General features: G+C 46.4%; 1 protein-coding gene and 2 pseudogenes across 4 annotated transcripts in view; 2 read left to right on the forward strand and 1 right to left on the reverse strand.

Annotated features, from left to right (window-relative positions):
* The window catches only part of UGGT1 (UDP-glucose glycoprotein glucosyltransferase 1), a 274,935-nt gene that overhangs the window by 9,062 nt on the left and 245,646 nt on the right, over nt 1-20,227 (forward strand). For 3 of the 4 annotated variants that reach the window (XM_066232987.1, XM_066232989.1, XM_066232990.1), the window contains exon 1: nt 19,256-19,897. The exons of the other annotated variant lie outside the window; for it this stretch is intronic. The gene's annotated coding sequence lies outside the window, so the exon portion shown is untranslated. Of the gene's footprint in view, nt 1-19,255; nt 19,898-20,227 lie in introns of those variants that run through there. 4 annotated transcript variants of the gene reach the window in all.
* Nucleotides 1-20,227, reverse strand: part of LOC136306530 (heterogeneous nuclear ribonucleoprotein A3-like) — a 28,824-nt pseudogene that overhangs the window by 7,436 nt on the left and 1,161 nt on the right.
* On the forward strand, nt 26-123 carry LOC136307167 (U6 spliceosomal RNA; annotated as a pseudogene).

A 20,227-nucleotide genomic window follows, 5' to 3' on the forward strand; every position in this document is an offset into this window, starting at 1 on the left:
TAATACTTCTATTTAAAATGTACTTTAATGATTCCTTTTATACTAAAAAGTGGAATGATGCAGAGATTAGTATGTCCTCTGACCAAGGATGACACACAAATATATGAAGTATTTAATCTCTTAAAAATATATCTACACTCAGCCTACCTGTGGTGGTGCAGTGGATAAAGCATCGACCTGGAACTCTGAGGTCGCCGGTTCGAAACCTGGGTTTGCCTGGTCAAGGCACATATGGGAGCTGATGTTTCCTGCTCCTCTTCCCTTTCGTGCTCTCTCTCTCTCTCTCTCTCTCTCTCTCTCTCTCCTCTCTTTCCCTCTAAAATTGAACAAATAAAATCTAAATATATATATCTATATTTTTTGGAGTTTTAGCTTCACAGTAAAATGAGCAAAAGTACAGAGTTCTACATCCTACCCTGCACAGCCTCCCCCACTATCAACATCCTCCATCAGAGTGGTACATTTGTTACAACTGCTGAACATACATTGAGATATCATCACCCAAAGTCCCATGTTTACATTGGGTTCACTCCTGGTTTTGCACATTCTGTGGGTATAAGGTACCCACCACTAGAATATCATATAGAATAGTTTCACTGCCCTACAAATCCTCTGTGCTGCACTCATTTGTCCCTTCTTTCCCTGTAACCCAAAAGAGATTTTGTGGTGCTGGAATAGTTATGTATCTTGATTTTTGTGGTAGTTACACAAATCTACACGTGTGATAAGTGATGGAACTATACACATTGTACTAATTTCAGTTTTTTGATTTTGATGTACTATGATTGAGATATAATTATTAGGCCCTGGCTAGTTGGCTCAGTGGTAGAGCGTCGGCCTGGCGTGCAGAAGTCCCGGGTTCGATTCCCGGCCAGGGCACACAGGAGAGGCGCCCATCTGCTTCTCCACCCCGCCCCCTCTCCTTCCTCTCTGTCTCTCTATTCCCTTCCTGCAGCGAGGCTCCATTGGAGCAAAGATGGCCCGGGTGCTGGGGATGGCTCCTTGGCCTCTGCCCCAGGCGCTGGAGTGGCTCTGGTTGCAACAGAGCAACGCCCCAGAGGGGCAGAGCATCGCCCCCTAGTGGGCAGAGCGTCGCCCCCTGGTGGGCGGTCCGGGTGGATCCCAGTCGGGCGCATGTGGGAGTCTGTCGGACTGTCTCACCCCATTTCCAGCTTCAGAAAAATTCAAAAAAAAAAAAAAAAGGAAAAAAAAAGGGATTTAATTATTAGAAGAAACTGCTGAAGTGTACAGGGGAACTATCTGTATTATGTAACTTATTGTAATTCTCCCCCCCCCCCTTTTTTTAGCAAGAGAGACAGAGAGAGAAAGACAGGTACAGAAAGACAGATGAGAAGCATCAACTCGTTGTTTCAGCACTTTAGTTGTTCATTGATTATTTTCTGATATGCGCCTTCATGGGGGGGGGGTGAGGAGGTAGAGGGTTTCAGCTGAGGCAGCAACCCCTTGCCCAAGCCAGTGACCTTGAGCTTCAAGCCAGCGACCATGGGGTCATGTCTATGATCCCATGCTCAAGCCAGTGACTGCATGCTCAAGCTGGATGAGCCCATGCTCAAGCCAGAGACCTTGGGGTTTTGAACCTGGGTCTTCAGCATACCAGGTTGAGGCTCTATCTCCTGTGTCACTGCCTGGTCAGGCTATCTTGTGATTCTGTATTACAAAACAAAAAGGTTAGGCCTGACCTGTGGTGCTGCAGTGGATAAAGCGTCGACCTGGAATGCTGAGGTTGCCGGTTCAAAACCCTGGGCTTGCCTGGTCAAGGCGCATATGGGAGTTGATGCTTCCTTCTCCTCCCTCCCCCTTCTCTCTCTCTCTCTCTGTCTCCTCTAAAAATTAATAAAAATAAAAAAAAAATTAAAAACCCCCAAAACAAAAAGGTTAGCCTTGGCCGGTTGGCTCAGTGGTAGAGTATCGGCCTGGAGTGCAGGAGTCCAGGGTTCAATTTCCGGTCAGGGCACACAGGAGAAGCATCCATCTGCTTCTCCACCCCTCCCCCTCTCCTTCCTCTCTGTCTCTCTCTTCCACTCCCGCAGCTGGGGCTCCATTGGAGCAAAGTTGGCCCAGGCGCTGAGGATGGCTCCATGGCCTCTGACTCAGGTGCTAGAATGGCTCTGGTTGCAACAGAGCCACGCCCCAGATGGGCAGAGCATGCCCCCTTTTTGGGCGTGCCGGGTGGGTTCCAGTCGGGCACATGCGGGAGTCTGTCTGACTGCCTCCCCGTTTCCAACTTCAGAAAAATACAAACCCCCCCCCCCAAATCCAAAAAGGTTAAACAATTCTTTGTTCAAAGGAAACATCAATGAATTTTCAAAAAACGGTTTAGGAAAAGAGAAACCCAACTTTCTTGGGAGCTCTGCACTTAGTTGTATAACTAAACAATTATTGGTGATGTAGACTAAGGGTCTCTACCACCTACTCAGTGATATCAGGAGTTCCCATTCTGGGGTTTAGCGAAGAATGAGACTTGAGAGTCTACTGAAAAAGCTCAAGTGTTGCAGCTCCAGTGTTTCTTTTTTTGTTTATTTTTTGTTTTTTTTTCCTTGTACTTTTCCGAAGCTAGAAACGAGGAGAGACAGTCAGACTCCCGCATGCGCCCGACCGGGATCCACGTGGCACGCCCACCAGGGGGCGACGCTCTGCCCACCAGGGCGGATGCTCTACCCCTCTGGGGCGTCGCCCCGCCGCGACCAGAGCCACTCCAGTGCCTGGGGCAGAGGCCAAGGAGCCATCCCCAGCGCCTGGGCCATCCCTGCTCCAATAGAGCCTCGGCTGCGGGAGGGGAAGAGAGAGACAGAGAGGAAGGAGAGGGGAAAGGGTGGAGAAGCAGATGGGCTCCTCTCCTGTGTGCCCCGGCCGGGAATCAAACCCGGGACTTCTGCACGCCAGGCCGACGCTCCACCACTGAGCCAACCGTCCAGGGCTCCAGTGTTTCCACTCTGATGTTACAGCTGAAGTTGGCAACACTGAGGAGAGCACACAGTCTACTGAGGTAAAGGGGAGACTTGCTTATATAGAGAGAAATTACAGCCCCCAGTCCCTGACTGGTCTATTTTTTTTTCTTTTGTATTTTTCTGAAGCTGGAAACTGGGAGAGACAGTCAGACAGACTCCCACATGCGCCCGACGGGGATCCACCCGGCACACCCACCAGGGGCAAAGCTCTGCCCACCAGGGGGCGATGCTCTGCCCCTCCGGGGCGTCGCTCTGCCGCGAGCAGAGCCACTCTAGCGCCTGGGGCAGAGGCCAAGGAGCCATCCCCAGCACCCGGGCCATCTTTGCTCCAATGTAGCCTTGGCTGTGGGAGGGGAAGAGAGAGAGAGGAAGGAGAGGGGGGTGAGGGGTGGAGAAGCAAATGGGCGCTTCTCCTATGTGCCCTGGCCGGGAATCGAACCCGGGTTCCCCGCACGCCAGGCCGAGGCTCTACCGCTGAGCCAACTGGCCAGGGCTGGTCTATTTTTTTTTTTTAAATAATTTTTGTTTTTTGTTTTTTTGTTTTTTTGTTGTTTTTTTTATTTTTTTTTATTTTTATGAAGCTGGAAACAGGGAGAGACAGTCAGACAGACTCCCGCATGCGCCCGACCGGGATCCACCCGGCACGCCCACCAGGGGCGACGCTCTGCCCACCAGGGGGCGATGCTCTGCCCATCCTGGGCGTCGCCATGTTGCGACCAGAGCCACTCTAGCGCCTGAGGCAGAGGCCACAGAGCCATCCCCAGCGCCCGGGCCATCTTTGCTCCAATGGAGCCTTGGCTGCGGGAGGGGAAGAGAGAGACAGAGAGGAAAGCGCGGCGGAGGGGTGGAGAAGCAAATGGGCGCTTCTCCTGTGTGCCCTGGCCGGGAATCGAACCCGGGTCCTCCGCACGCTAGGCCGACGCTCTACCGCTGAGCCAACCGGCCAGGGCTAATTTTATTTTTTTAATGGGGTGACATCAATAAATCAGGATACTTTTTAATTTTTTTTAAAAATAATTTTATTTTTGGTCAATTTTTATGCAAAGGAAGACTCCAAAGCCATACAGATTGACCCAGATAGCACAGCCCTGACACAGCCACACAGTTCTGTTTGGATGGGGAAAGTCTCAGTCCCATTGATCAAAATAGAATTCCAGGAACTCCTTTATAAAGGTTGGCTTAGCTGACAGGGGTATAGTATAGGAGGCTGGCATCCCAGGCTGTGGCTTTTTCTTGAAATGGGGTGTGTATGAAGGATCTCTCTAAACAATGGCTGCGAGTCTCTGGTTGTGATTTGAGGCCTTTAACTAGAGTTCTTCTTAGCAGTTACATTCTTTCTTGGGGTCAATAGTGATCATGTATCATAGAGTAGGAGACCAAGATAAAGAATAATAACAATAATAAAATATTCAAAAAATCAAGTCTGTAATGTCAATTAAACAATAATTCCTTTTTTTTTTTTTTTTTTTCTGAAGCTGGAAACAGGGAGAGACAGTCAGACAGACTCCCGCATGCGCCCGACCGGGATCCACCTGGCACGCCCACCATGGGGCGACGCTCTGCCCAATATAATTCCTTTTTTATTGGAAGCATCACCTGAAGTAGCTGAAAGAGCAGTAGAAAACACACAATGAAAAGCTGCTAACACAGAAGTTCACTCAAGAAATGAATTTTGGCCCTGGCCTGTTGGCTCAGTGGTAGAGCATCGGCCTGGTGTGCAGAATTCCTGGGTTCGATTCCCGGCCAGGGCACACAGGAGAAGCGCCCATCTGCTTCTCCACCCCTCGTCCTTTCCTTCCTCTCTCTCTTCCCCTCCCGCAGCTGAGGCTCCATTGGAGCAAAGATGGCCCGGGCGCTGGGGATGGCTCCTTGGCCTCTGCCCCAGGCGCTAGAGTGGCTCTGGTCGCGGCAGAGCGACGCCCCCAGAGCATCGTCCCCTGGTGTGCAGAGCGTCGCCCCCTGGTGGGCGTGCCAGGTGGATCCCGGTCAGGCGCATGCGGGACTCTGTCTCTCCCGGTTTCTAGCTTCAGAAAAATTAAAAAAAAAAAAAAAATTTTAAAACGATTATTTTTGTTCCTTAAAATGATTTTAACTCCCTTTGTTGTATCAAGGAACAGAAAACTCAGTGGTCAGCTCTGAAGTTTTTTTGTTTTTTTTTGTATTTTTTTAAAGCTGGAAACGGGGAGGCAGACAGACTCCTGCATGTGCCCCACCGGGATCCACCCGGCACGCCCACCAGGGGGTGATGCTCTGCCCATCCCGGGCTTCGCTCTGTCGCGACCAGAGCACCTGGGGCAGAGGCCACAGAGCCATCCACAGTGCCCGGTCCATCTTTTGCTCCAATGGAGCCTCGGCTGTGGGAGGGGAAGAGAGAGACAGAGAGGAAGGAGAAGGGGAGGAGTGGAGAGGCAGATGGGTGCCTCTCCTGTGTGCCCTGGCTGGGAATCGAACCCGGGACTTCTGCACGCCAGGCCGACGCTCTACCACTGAGGCAACTGGCCAGGGCCAGCTCTGGTTTTTAAACACAGCACAGACATACAGCTATTAAGAGAGGTGTTTTTAGTTTTCTTCTGGCATTCTTGGGAAGGGTTGTTTGTGTTATGTCAAAGTTTTACACTTTCTGTGTATTTTTAAATGTATTTTTGGTTTTTGGTTCACTTTAATAGTTAAAAATATACCCTCTAAAGACAAATTCATTTTGGGGTGAGTAAAATCATCTGCCCAGTTTGACATATTTATTTTTTAAAATTTTATATTAATTTATTTTGAGAGACAAAAGAAGAAAGAGAGACAGAATCTGTTCCTGTAAGTGCATATAAGGCCAGTAGCCACGGCCACCATCACAGCCACCTGGCCCACGCAGGTTCTCATTAGATTCGGACAGACAGTAATGAAACAATGGAGCCAAGAACTGGTGGGCCATTAGCTTTAATCCTAGCTTGCACTTGGCAGGCAAGAAATACAGTGAGAAAACATTTCCCTTTCCATTCAGGGATCCCAAAGCCACTGACTTATCCGAGTTTCTTAGAATCAAAGGTTTCTACCTTACCAAACTTATTCACCTCTGTTCCCCATCTCCTTCTCTCTGCACAAACTCTGCACAAACTGGCTTCTCCTTCAGCATTCCGCCATCCCGGCTGCTTCTCCTCTCTTCCACGTGGCCTTTCTCTGCTCTTCTCCAGCATGGGCTTCTCTGCCCCATTTTATAGTGTAGGAATCAAAACCTTTAATCCAATATAGAAACAAGGAAGTCTCTGATACAAAGTCACTTATCTGAGGCATAATGGGATTCCTCATGAAAGTGTGTTATACATTACCATACCCCAGATGCTGAAAAGTACCTCACTTCTACGGATTTATGTAGAGACAACAAGTCCAGATGAGTTTTGAAGGGTTTTATTAAAGGAGATTGCCTGACCAGGCAGTGGCGCAGTGGATAGAGCGTCGGACTGGGATGCAGAGAACCCAGGTTCGAGACCCAGAGGTCGCCAGCTTGAGCATGGGCTCATCTGGTTTGAGCAAAAGCCCACCAGCTTGAACTCAAGATCGCTGGCTCCAGCAAGGGGTTACTCGGTCTGCTGAAGGCCCGCGGTCAAGGCACATATGAGAGGGCAATCAATGAACGACTAAGGTGTTGCAACGCGCAATGAAAAACTAATGATTGATGCTTCTCATCTCTCTCTGTTCCTGTCTGACTTTCCCTGTCTATCCCTCTCTGACTCACTCTGTTTCTGTAAAAAATATAAATAAATAAATAAATAAAATTTAAAGGAGATTTATTAAATATGCCAGCTGTATATGGCTGACCCATTGTTCTTGCAAGCCAGAAACTTCTACATTCTTCTCCCTCCCCTCCCCAAAGGAAGGACAGGACAGGAAAGCCTGACCTTTCCTCCTAGAATATCAATATTAATTTTGCAGCTTTTTGGTTCCTTACAACGATACCCACTGTTTTATATCCAAGTCAAATCCTTGACTTAATTTACTGAAGCATGAGGCTGTTGTGTAGGAATATTAACATAACATATAACAGATATTTAACAGACCGCATTAATAGCAATATGGTTCATTAAAGAAACATGTTACTGATCGATTCCCCATAACCTGCACAAACCTTTAGTAACTTACATTAAATTAATTGGCTTTCATTTTACCCTAGTTATCCTTTCCCCCAAAGTCTAATTTAAAAGGGCCTGTGGGCACAATGTAACTTCAAATTAGTTTATAATTAATACGGGGTTCCTTTCCTACTAGCTGTGAAACTCTGGACACAAATGCAGGCCCAATACTAGAATAGGCAAGCTAAACCTGGAAATAATTTTATATATGAACTTTCTAACAACTGTCACTGTAGTCCCACCTTTATTATTTTTTTTTACAGGGACAGAGAGAGAGTCAGAGAGAGAGAGAGAGAGAGATAGGGACAGACAGACGGGAACGGAGAGAGATGAGAAGCATCAATCATCAGTTTTTCGTTGCGACACCTTAGTTTTTCATTGATTGCTTTCTCATATGTGCCTTGATCGCGGGCCTTCAACAGACCAAGTAACCCCTTGCTCGAGCCAGCGACCTTGGGTCCAAGCTGGTGAGCTTTTTGCTCAAGTCAGATGAGCCTGCGCTCAAGCTGGTGACCTCGGGATCTCAAACCTGAGTCCTTCTGCATCCTAGTCTGATGCTCTATCCACTGCGCCACCGCTTGGTCAGGCACTGTGGCCGCACTTCTAGAAGGAAATGCTTTTATTTACCTGTCAATTATGTTATTACAGTCTATTTCTAAATGTTTACCTGGGAAAGCCTATTTCTCTCTGTTTTTTTCTTTTACAATTTTTTTACTTTGCTTAGTATTCATTTGGACATAAACCAGACACTGAAGATATTATGCCTTCTGTAATATTTAATTTAATTTTTTATTTTTTATTTATTCATTTTAGGAAGGAGAGAGGGAGAGAGAAGAGAGAGAGAGACAGAGAGAGAGAGATGGGGAAGGAGCAGGAAGCATCAACTCCCATATGTGCCTTGACCAGGCAAGCCCAGGGTTTCGAACTCACAACCTCAGCATTTCTAGGTCGACGCTTTATCCACTGTGCCACCACAGGTCTGACTATGCCTTCTGAAATAGATTCTAAGTCTGGCTTTTCTCATTATTCCTTTCCTGTTGACAAAATCTTTTTCTAATTGGTTGCAAATAAACCTTTGGCAATAAGGGTCCCAAAACCCCACTGGTTTGGGGTAGTATTTTCCTACTCATTTGAATTCCTATGTTGCGATTTTGAGGCAGACTGGAAAAACATAAAATAAATAATAAAATTAAAACAGCTAATATTAAGAAATACTATAACAGCCTGACCAGGCAGTGGTGCAGTGGATAGAGCATTGGGCTGGAATGTGGAGGACCCAGGTTCGAGACCCCAAGGTCACCAGCTTGAGTTGCAGGCTCATCTGGTTTGAGCAAAGCTCACCAGCTTGAACCCAAGGTCGCTGGCTTGAGCAAGGGGTTACTCAGTCTGCTGTAGCCCCACGGTCAAGGCACATGATAAAGCAATCAATGAACAACTAAGGTGTTGCAACAAAAAACTAATGATTGATGCTTCTCATTTCTCTCTGTTCCTGTCTGTCCCTATCAATCCCTCTCTCTGACTCTCTGTCCCTGTAAAAACAAAACAAAACAAAAATATTATAACGTGTCCTAATACAGTACAGTGACCAATACTTACTAGATTATTATACAAAGTCTAACCAATATAACAGGAATCAAAATAAAATTCCTACACTCTTAAATGTCCTTAACATGTTAATGTAACTTCACTAAGTCCATGTTTACACCATCATTGCTTTATATTATTTGCAAATATAACCCAATTCCTACTTCAGTCTGAAAATTGTCCCAAACAGCAAGAGTCACACATATTGAGGAAAAGTCCACAAGGTACTGGAATTGTGTTCACATTCCACACTCTACAGCTAGAGTCTAAGTCCCAATGACCACTGCTTCTAGCTGGCAATGATTCAGGTAGACTGGAAAAGCCATCTGTAGCACATATGGACATGGTGCTTTCGTTTTTTTTTTAACTGGAGAGGTGAATCCAGGGGGGCCTTCCCCTGGGTCTCTGCAACCGTGGTGTGGTGAAGAGAACCTTGTCAGAGGTAAATTTATCTCAATTAGGAGTAGGTTCCAGCCTAAAATAGGCATGAAGCGTTGAGACAAGAGGAATAAAAGAGACACTATACCTTAAACTAAACAACAAAAAATAAAACTGTCAATACCCACAACAGAGATCTTTGAAGGATAAATAAAACCCGAATATTAGGCAAGGTATAGTAAATGGCCCTCGTGTTTACAAGAAATGAGATCAATTTACCTGCTACTTGGAAGAAATACCCTAGGCTCATCCACAGTGTCGTGAGATGGGGCCAATGGCACTGGGCACCTTTATCCTTCAGTGGCAAATCCCAGCAGGCTGGGCAAGGTCAGGTCACAGGTGGCTGGAGCAGGGCTGGAAGAGACTGAACCCTCCCTTCGAGGAGCAAGGGGGCAGCTTATCTTCCAGTGTCCCTTTTTCCACAGCAAAAGGCATGTCCCTGGTGGGGGCCGAGAGGCCTGGCAGGTTTTAGCTCAATGACCTTTCTTTCCACTCTTGAATCAGGGCCCTGATGGAATCCTATGAAGCCCCTTTGGGGCGTTGGAGCCTTTAAGGGCATATGCCGAGAACTGGTATTTTCCTGATCTCTTTTGGGCTCTATTTGCCTTTTCTGTTTCTTTCTTGGTCATTGTAGAACTTAAAAGCCATGCTCAGAAGATCTCGCTAAGGGGCTTGAGGGCGCTTTTCTGTCTATATAATCTTTTGGAAAAAGACAAAAACAGCGTTATTAGCTGGATCAAATAAAAGAAGGTAGAGGCCTGACCTGTGGTGGCGCAGTGGATAAAGCGTCGACCTAGAAATGCTGAGGTCTCCAGTTCGAAACCCTGGGTTTGCCTGGCCAAGGCACATATGGGTGTTGATGCTTCTAGCTCCTCCCCCCTTCTCTCTCTCTGTCTCTCCTTGCTCTCTCTCTCCCTCTCTCCTCTAAAAAAATGAAAAAATAAAATAAAATAAAAATTTAAAAGAAGAGTTTTGCAAGAGAAATGGGCTTGGTGTCTCCTTTAGGATTCTAGAGTCTCTCTGCTGCTGAATAACTCAGTACATTAGCATTTAAAAGAAATTTTAATAATACTGTTTCAAAATGATAATAAACTAAACATTACAGAAAAGATATTATTAATAATTATTACATATTTCCTAATATTTAAACCAAGATTTCAATATCACAGGGCTATAAAGCAGTAAATAAAAAGAATTAAGAAAATACTTTTGAAATAACATATTCAATGGTATCTTGAAATACAAACAGAGCAACATATGAATTTTTTTTAATTTATATATTATTTTATTTTTATTTTTTTACAGGGACAGAGAGAGTCAGAGAGAGGGATAGATAGGGACAGACAGGAAGGGAGAGAGATGAGAAGCATCAATCATCAGGGTTTTTTTGTTGGTTTGTTTGTTTTTGTATTTTTCTGAAGTTGGAAACGGGGAGGCAGTCAGACAGACTCCCGCATGCGTCCGACCAGGATCCACCCGGCATGCCCACTGGGGGGCGATGCTCTGCCCCTCTGGGACATTGCTCTGTTGCAACCAGAGCCATTCTAGCGCCTGAGGTAGAGGCCATAGACCATCCCCAGCGCCCGGGCCAACTTTGCTCCAATGGAGCCTTGGCTGCGGGAGGGAAAGAGAGAGAGAGGAAGGAGAGGGGGAGGGCTGGAGATGCAGATGGGCGCTTCTCCTGTGTGCCCTGGCCGGGAATCAAACGCGGGACTCCTGCACACCAGGCTGATGCTCTACCACTGAGCCAACTGGCCAGGGCCAATCATCAGTTTTTTTGTTGTGACACTTTAGTTGTTCATTGACTTCTTTCTTATAAGTGCCTTGACTGTGGGCCTTCAGCAGACCAAGTAACCCCTTGCTGGAGCCAGTGACCTTGGGTCCAAGCTGGTGAGCTTTTTGCTCAAACCAGATGAGCCCGCGCTCAAGCTGGTCACCTCAGGGTCTCGAACCTGGGTTCTCTGCATCCCAGTTCGATGCTCTATCCACTGTGCCACCGCCTGGTCAGACAACATACGAATTTTTTAAGATACAAGCTGTGACTCGCTCTGTATTTTTGTTCGAGATCCTAGCGAAATTCCGAGATACGAATCATGATGTGGGAAGCTGCCATTAGTTGACACATTGATGCACAGGTCCAATATTGGCAGTTTGATATTCGAGTTGACTGACTTACAATCTTGGTTACAGAACAAATTAAATTCATATCTCAAGGTACTACTGTACATTCCTAACATGGAAAATACTTTTATACAATAAGGGATTTTTGGTACAAACTATCCAGTTGGCAAAGAGATACTAACCCTCTTTTGACCCACAACTTAAACTATTAAGTCAGTATGAGGGTGGGGTGCCCAAAGGGGAAGTAGACTCCTGAAACTGGGAGAGGAGCCTGCCACCTTTACCTTTTTTTCTTTTCTGCCATTTGTCTCGCATAATCCAATCCACTACCGGTAACTAACTGCCTTGCTTTCAGCAGCTAATTAAAATACAAATTTTACAAAATTACTTTCCTAATAGTTGGTTGCTTTAGCCTATATGAGGTTTTGATTTTTCCCACATTTCCCTGAAAATTATTTTTACAATTTTTACTATTATAGCTAAGACAGTGGTTCTCCCCCGTGAATCCCATGCCTGTCACATCAGATAACAATCATGCCATACGAAGGAACTGAGCGACTTGGAGGGGACCCAACACCCGCCTCAGCCCTGCGTGAGTGAGTCAGAATCCCTCTACAATTTTTTTACACTAGTAGGGGGCAATAAGCCACCACTCTAACGCATGGAGGGCCTGTCCCTGATAATTCTATTTCCTACACTTCTATTACTCATGATTCTATCACTCATTTTGGAGTTGCAATTTATTTCAAGGAACTGATAACTAGCAAGTTCCACACCCATGGTTTGTTAACTTCTAATTTTTTTTTCTTTTTTCTAAGATTTTTCTAAAGCAAAGTTCCATTTTTAAATACTATTTCTACCCTGTATTTTCCAAATGGGCAAAACTTCTTTTGGTCAGTAGGTGGATAACTGAAACTAGTTTTTATTTTATATTTTTTAGTTACCTCACCCTTATTCTAATTTTTTTTAATTCATTTTTAGAGAGGAGAGAGAGAGAGAGGGAGAGAGAGAAAGAAACAGAGAGAGAGAAGGGGGAGGAGCTAGAAGCATCAACTCCCATATGTGCCTTGACCAGGCAAGCCCAGGGTTTTGAACCGGCTACCTCAGCATTTCCAGGTCGACGCTTTATCCACTGCGCCACCACAGGTCAGGCCTCACCCTTATTCTAGGGCCCTTCCCCCCGCTGCTCTGCACAGACCACATCCCGGTCCTGCTTTCCGCACTTCCCTCACTCAAACTGCTTACTTGCCAGCCCTTTTCCCCAGAGGCTTGAGAAACGCTTTCCCAGGCATATTCCCTATTGCAATATGTGCGTTGATTTTTTCCTAGCGGAGTCTTAATTCTTTCTCTTGAATTCCCTTTCTGTCCTAGATATAAGCTTGGCCAGACTAGGAAGACGTAACGCCCTTTCTGTATTGAGCAAGTTTTTAGCCATTGTGGCAGATTCATTGTTAAACTTAGCCATTGATCAATGTATGGAAACTGATTGGGACAGCCTGGATTCCCAGTCATGATATTCCAGATTTTTCTTACTATCTGGGGATTATAAGTCCCAGTCACTGGCCACCTATTACAAAATTGAAACTGTTACAGAAAAATCCAGGAATTAGTGTACTAATAAAAGCAAGAAAGATGAGACAGATAATTAACAAGCACCCAGAATAAAGGGTGTTTGACTATAGAGGTATTAATTATTACACAAACAAGGGGAAGGAGCCAACAGAAGAGAATAATTTTTTCAGGGGAGAAATTAGACAGAGTGCCCTGAAGGTCGTAGATCCAAGAACAAAGAGAATAAACAAGTCACCATTTAAGATTGCCTTTTAGTTAGAAACTTCCAATTTTTGGCACAAAAACTCAAGTCAGGCCTTAAAAACAGACACATTTAAACATTAAACAAAGACTTTACATACAGATTTCAAATTAAGAAATTTGAATGAGTGTGCTTTACTTATTCTACTTTTTCTGACAAAGAGAAAACAGATTATTTACTCTTTACAATAGACAAGGGAAGGGTTCCCCCAGTGGTTTTTCAGGTGCACGGAGGCCACATCCCTTACATATTAATTCACTTAGGAGTTTTTGGACAGAAACATTAAAAACAAAGACTGAGATCTCGACAAATACAAAAGTGTCCCTGAAAGTCCTGAGACGAAACTCATCAGCTCAGTATCAACTCAGTCCCTATCCTTGTTTCTTACCAAGAGCACCCCCAAATGTAGCACCACCAAATGTCCCCACTCAGGTCTTTCTCTGAGAACACTAAATGCCTCCGGAAGTTTGGGGTCTCAACTCAGTCCCCACTAATTGCCTTCCTAGAGCATGAACAAAAGTACAAATGTGCAAACAAAAATAGATGTCTCCAAAAGCTCGAGGCAGAACTGGTCAACCTGGTTAACTCAGTTCCCACTAATTGTCTTTCCAGAGTATGACTAAATGTGCAAACAAATGGACATCTCCGAAAGCCCGCTTTCCATAGTACAAGCAGATGCACCCCAGATAATCCTAAGGCAGGACCAACAAACTCCCCACTGATGTCTCGGTTTTGGAGAGTCCAATCCAGACAGGCAAAGCAGAAGATTGGCCCTACCTACACCTCCAGATTTCCAAACAGCAAAGGAGAAGATCTGCCTTACCTACATATTTCTGAAGTTACAAATCAGCAAAGCCAGAAATTTACCCTACCTACATCCTAGTCCCAAATTGACCAGCACCAGTCCCAAACAGAAAAGCAAAAGCAAGAATTCAGAGAAAAGCCAGAATTCAGCAAAGCAAAAGAGTTGCTTTACCTACCTCCTGATTTCTTTGCTGATTTGTCTGTATTGTTGAATTTGGGAACTGAGGGGCGTCTACCGGAGAACTGTTCGAACCCACAGGAAAACCAGTAGCCCTGAAAATGTCTCAGGTGGCGTGCCTCTCCTCGAGATTCCAGCAGGGTCAGGCAGCTCCCTGGAGAGACCAGCCAATTTAGGGTGTCTCTACCCGGTGACACGAAACCCTGGAGCCCCACATTGGGTGCTAAATGTTGTAAAGTACCATACCCCAGATGTTGAAAAGTACTGTACCTCACTTCTGTGGGTTTACATATAGACACCAAGTCCAGATGAGATTTGAAGAGTTTTTTTCTTTTTTCAGAGACAGAGAGAGTCAGAGAGAGGGATAGGCAGGGACAGACAGACAGACAGGAATGGAGAGAGATGAGAAGCATCAATTATCAGTTTTTCATTGTTTTTAGTTGTTCACTGATTGCTTTCTCATATGTGCCTTGACTGTGGCCCTACAGCAGACTGAGTAGCACCTTGCTTGAGCCAGCAACCTTGGGTCCAAGCTGGTGAGCTTTGCTCAAACCAGATGAGTCTGCACCCAAGCTGGCAACCTCGGGGTCTCAAACCTGGGTCCTCCACATCTCAGTCTGACACTCTATCCACTACGCCACCGCCTGGTCAGGTGAGTTTGGTTTTTTTTTTTTGTATTTTTCTGAAGCTGGAAATCGGGAGAGACAGTCCAACAGACTCCTGCATGCGCCCGACCAGGATCCACCCAACACGCCCACCAGGGGGCAACGCTCTGCCCACCAGGGGGCGATGCTCTGCCCCTCCGGGGCGTTGCTCTGTTGCGACCAGAGCCACTCTAACACCTGGGGCAGAGGCCAAGGAGCCATCCCCAGCGCCTGGGCCATCTTTGCTCCAATGGAGCCTTGGCTGCGGGAGGGGAAGAGAGAGACAGAGAGGAAGGAGGGGGGGTGGAGAAGCAGATGGGCGCTTCTCCTGTGTGCCCTGGCCGGGAATCGAACCCGGGACTTCTGCACGCCAGGCCGACGCTCTACCGCTGAGCCAACCAGCCAGGGCCTGGTCAGGTGAGTTTTGAAGAGTTTTATTAAAGGAGGAGATTAATTAAATATGCTGGCCACATATGGCTGACATGGAGCATTTGCAGACCCAAATTGTGTGTGCCAAATACATCTCAGGGGCTGGTTATATACCCTTGATCACACACGGGCTGGGAGGGAGCATGACATCATGGCACAAGCTTACAACATTTGTTTAGGGGATACACAGAAACATTAAGACTTTTAAGGTAACAATCAAAGATGTTTACAAATCTTTCAGGATTCATTTTCCCTCCTTTGCCTAGAGGTATGTTACTCTCAGGATTCCAGGAAGGGGGGAGGACTACAATCAATGCAAGGTGGTATGTAAATTTTGTCTCCCATTGAAAGAGAAGAAGTTTCTCAGTTAACCTTTATTTTATTTTATTTTTATTTTTAAATATTTTTTATTTTTTTAAATTTTTTACAGGGACAGAGAGAGAGAGTCAGAGAGAGGGATAGATAGGGACAGACAGACAGGAATGCAGAGAGATGAGAAGCATCAATCATCAGTTTTTCGTTGTGACACCTTAGTTGTTCAATTGCTGTCTCATATGTGCCTTGACCGTGGGGCTACAGCAGACCGAGTAACCCCTTGCTCAATCCAGTGGCCTTGGGTCCAAGCTGGTGAGCTTTGCTCAAACCAGATGAGCCCACACTCAAGCTGGTGACCTTGAGGTCTCTAACCTGGGTCCTCTGCATCGCAGTCCGATGCTCTATCCAGTGTGCCACCACCTGGTCAGGCTTAACCTTTATTTTAATTTAAACTAAACGAAACATTATTCTTGCAAGCCAGAAACTTCTACAGTCTTCTCTCTCCCCTCCCTACAGGAAGGATGGGACAGGAAAGCCTGACCTTTTCTCCTAGAATATCAATATTAGTTTTGCAGTTTTTTGGTACCTTAGTAGAAGTGCACCACCCGCATCATGTAACAGTGAAGGGGGTGGGGAAAAGCTTATTCTTAAAACTAAGCCTTAGGCTATAATGACCCTGCCTGCTTACAGCCTGTCCTCCATACCCAATGCAAACTATAATCAAGCAAACATATATATTTACAAACTTAATTTGACCAACAGTGCCCTGGCCAGAGATTGAACACACAACCTTTGTATATCAGAATGATGCTGCAACCAATGGAGATATCTGGCCAGGGCCAGTGTCACATATTCTAAAACAATTTTGCATAGTGGTTTTGAAATGTAGAAAAGAAAGGCTCTTAGCATAAGTAACTTTCAGCAGAACTTGCTTTTTCTAAAAGACTCCCTAACCCTGGCCTTGAGGCTGGTTTCCCTGGCTGTGGCTTTGGGCTAGTTCCACAAGTCTGCAGATGTTCCCAGAATGTTTCTCCCTGAATTATTCCTATAGATAAGCATTGTAAGAGAGCTTGTTTCATTGCTTTGTTTTACTGCCAGGCTTCTTCCCATTCCCCAAGCAGTGTGTAATTTTGTCTTTAAAAGCTAACCTCAGCCTGACCTGTGGTGGTGCAAAGGATAGAGCCTTGACCTGGAACGCTGAAGTCGCTGGTTTGAAACCCTGGGCTTGCCTGGTCAAGGCACATACAACAAGCAAGCAATTGAACAACTAAAGTGAAGCAACGATGAGTTCATGCTTCTTACCCCTCCCCCACGTCTCTTTGCTCTGTAAAATCAATAAATTAAATCATATATAGATATATATATCTTTATTATATGTGGCTTAAGTGTCGCTGATAGCTTATTGGTTGCTTGCGTAACTGTACTAGCCAATGGGGTGAAGTTGCCACGGCATTCAAAAAGTCCCGCCTCTGGCATGCCACCTCACAAATTGATGTTAAAGATTGGAGCAATTATTATGCTGTTAAGAAATCTTAACACCAGAGCCTGACCAGGAGGTGGCGCAGTGGATAGAACATCGGACTGGGATGTAGAAGACCCAGGTTCGAGACCCCGAGGTCACCAGCTTGAGCGTGGGCTCATCTGGTTTGAGCAGAAGCTCACCAGCTTGGACCCAAGATTGCTGGCTCCAGCAAGGGGTTACTCGGTCTGCTGAAGGCCCGCGGTCAAGGCACATATGAGAGAGCAATCAATGAACAACTAAGGTGTTGCAACGCACAATGAAAAACTAATGATTGATGCTTCTCATCTCTCTCCGTTCCTGTCTGTCCCTGTCTATCCCTCTCTCTGACTCACTCTCTGTCTCTGTAAAAAATAAGTAAATAAAAAAATGGCTGTGGTTGCAAGGGAGCAAGGGCCCCCCTAGTGGGCTTGTCAGGTGGATCCCAGTTGAGGCACCTGCTGGAGTGAGTCTCTGCCTCCACTCCTCTCACTAAATTAAAAAAAAATTTCTCAGTTAAAAAAAAAAAAAAAAAAGAAAAAAGAAATCTTAACACCAGAAAGGGTGTTTGCAATGGTACAAGACTAGAGGTTCTCCAATTGAAAAATAATGTCATAATAGCTAAGTCTTTGGCTCCTCTAAAGGTGAAATACATGTCATTCCAAGAATTGATTTGGCTCCATCTCAAACAGGGTTGCCGTTTCAATTGCGACATGGACAATTTCCTGTAAAACTTGCCTTTGCTATGACCATCAGTAAGTCTCAGGGCCAAACGCTTAAGTGTGTTGGCATTTTTTTTACCTGAGCCTGCATTTGGACACGGTCAACTTTATGTTGCCTGTTCAAGAGTTCGTGAAAGAACGGACGTAAAATTAAAAATAATTGATGGTCCTCTGCAAGGCAAGCTTAAAAATGATGGAAAGATCTACACAAGAAATGTTGTGTACAAAGAGATCTTTGACATATGAATTAACATTTTATTATTTAAATCACCTTTATTTATTGAGGTAATGGTGGCTCTTAAGAAATGTACCGCATGGCCCTGGCCGGTTGGCTCAGTGGTAGAGCGTCGGCCTGGCGTGCGGGGGACCCGGGTTCGATTCCCGGCCAGGGCACATAGGAGAAGCGCCCATTTGCTTCTCCACCCCCCCCCCCCCCTTCCTCTCTGTCTCTCTCTTCCCTTCCCGCAGCCAAGGCAGCATTGGAGCAAAGATGGCCTGGGCGCTGGGGATGGCTCCTCGGCCTCTGCCCCAGGCGCTAGAGTAGCTCTGGTCGCAACAGAGCGACGCCCCCCGGAGGGGCAGAGCATCGCCCCCTGGTGGGCAGAGCCTCGCCCCTGGTGGGCCTGTCGGGTGGATCCCGGTCGGGCGCATGCGGGAGTCTGTCTGACTGTCTCTACCCGTTTCCAGCGTCAGAAGAAAAAAAGGAAAAAAAAATAAAAAAAAAGGAAATGTACCGCCAGTGGTTTCCTTCATTGAACTCTACTTTAAGCACTTAAGCAAGTAGAAGGGGGAAACCCCGTGGGGCAGTAAGCAAAGGGGCGTCCTTGCCACCTGCCCTGGGTAATTCAGTTTGAATTAGCAGACACCTTTGCACAAATCATTTTAATTACAATTTATAATATCTCGAACAGCGGTCATTTTGTATGACCGCCGGGCTTTCTAGTATATATATAAAGGTATAAACCTTTAAAAAAAAAAAAAAAAAAGCTAACCTCGCCTGACCTGTGGTTGGATTAGTGGATAAAGTGTTGACCTCGGACGCTGAGTTCGCTGGTTCAAAACCCTGGGCTTACTTGGTCAAGGCATATAGGAGTTGATGCTTCCTGCTTCTCTCCTCCCTCCTTCGCTCTCTCTTACTCTCTCTCACCTCTGTCTCTAAATTAAATAAATAAAAGCTAACCTCAAACTGTTGGGGGCCGCATGATTTGGATGATTTAGAAGATTTAGGTTTCCATGCGGTCACTGGGTTTAAAATAAAGACTCCTTGGCCTGACCTGTGGTGGCGCAGTGGATAAAGCGTCGACCTGGAAATGCTGAGGTCACCGGTTCGAAACCCTGGGCTTGCCTGGTCAAGGCACATATGGGAGTTGATGCTTCCTGCTCCTCCCCCCTTCTCTCTCTCTCTCTCCTTTCTAAAATGAATTAAAAAATAAAAATAAAAAAAAATAAAGACTCCTTAATTTGGTTACTTAATTGTGTGGCAAAATGTCTGTTTCTCGCTGTTCTGATACAACAGTTTATATTTTCAAGCAAATAATTAAAAGGTCAAAGTAACCTCTGCAGATTAAATTGTCACTGCCAGTGAAAAGTAAGCCAGAATAAAATTAAATTTTATCACATTTCCATAAAATTTATTCTTTTCCCTGGAACGGAACCTACCAAAATTTATAGTTCCGAATAAAGCCTAAAATGTTCCGAAACAATGTCCTTTTTGTCTCTATTGTGCAACGTAGCTTTTAACAGTAGGATTTAAGGAAGCCAAGTCGGAAACGCCACAGAGCCTAAACTGGAGAGAACGCTGAAGCCCACCAGCACCCGTTAGAGAGCTTCCGGGTGCCCACTGCCTCCCTCACACCCGCGGACCACGGGAAGCCGCCGCAAACAGAGCGTGCAGGTATTCTGGCCCGGAAGGAACCGCGGCGGCGGCAAAGATGGAGGCGGGGCCTCCGCTGGTGTAAGATGTTGGCTGCGTGGCGCTCTGGGCCTCCCCAGTCACAACTCTGTAGCCGGAAGTAGCTCGGCCGCACCGGTGGAAAGCGGAAGTAAAGGGCGGTCGGCAACTATTACTACTCAGCAAGGCCAGCTTGTGAGGAACTGCAGAGGTGCGTGTCGTCCGGTCACTGGCGCAGTCTCCGGCCCCGCGCCCCACCGCAGCCCCACCTCGGCGTTGTCGCCAGTGTTGTCGCTGACCGAACGCGGCCCTTGCTTGGGCGGGAAGGGGGACACGAGCAGTGTGCGTGTCGCGGCTGCGCGGCAGGTGACAGGTACCTGTGGAGTGGCGTGGGGAGGTCTCGTGGACGGAAGGAGGGTATAGGCGTGAGGCGACCCTGCGTCCCTGTTATCCGAGCTTCCGCTTCTTCCTTGACTCAACTTCCCTCCCGGCCTCAGTGGTCACCCTTTTCCGTGTGCCCGAGGCGGCCCCTGAGCGGTCTCTCGTGTGTGGTCGCAGGCTCTTCGCAGCCGCTCGGAGCCTGCGGGTACTGGCTGGAGACCCACGTGCCCGTGGCCGCACCTGTTCGTAGACCGGGCTGGGCTTGACGTCAGTGGGGAAGCGCGCTTTGTAGAGCTCCGATTGGAGAAGAACTTGATCTTTT

Source organism: Saccopteryx bilineata, chromosome 5, assembly GCF_036850765.1.
Source record: "Saccopteryx bilineata isolate mSacBil1 chromosome 5, mSacBil1_pri_phased_curated, whole genome shotgun sequence".
NCBI classification, from domain to species: Eukaryota; Metazoa; Chordata; class Mammalia; order Chiroptera; family Emballonuridae; genus Saccopteryx; species Saccopteryx bilineata.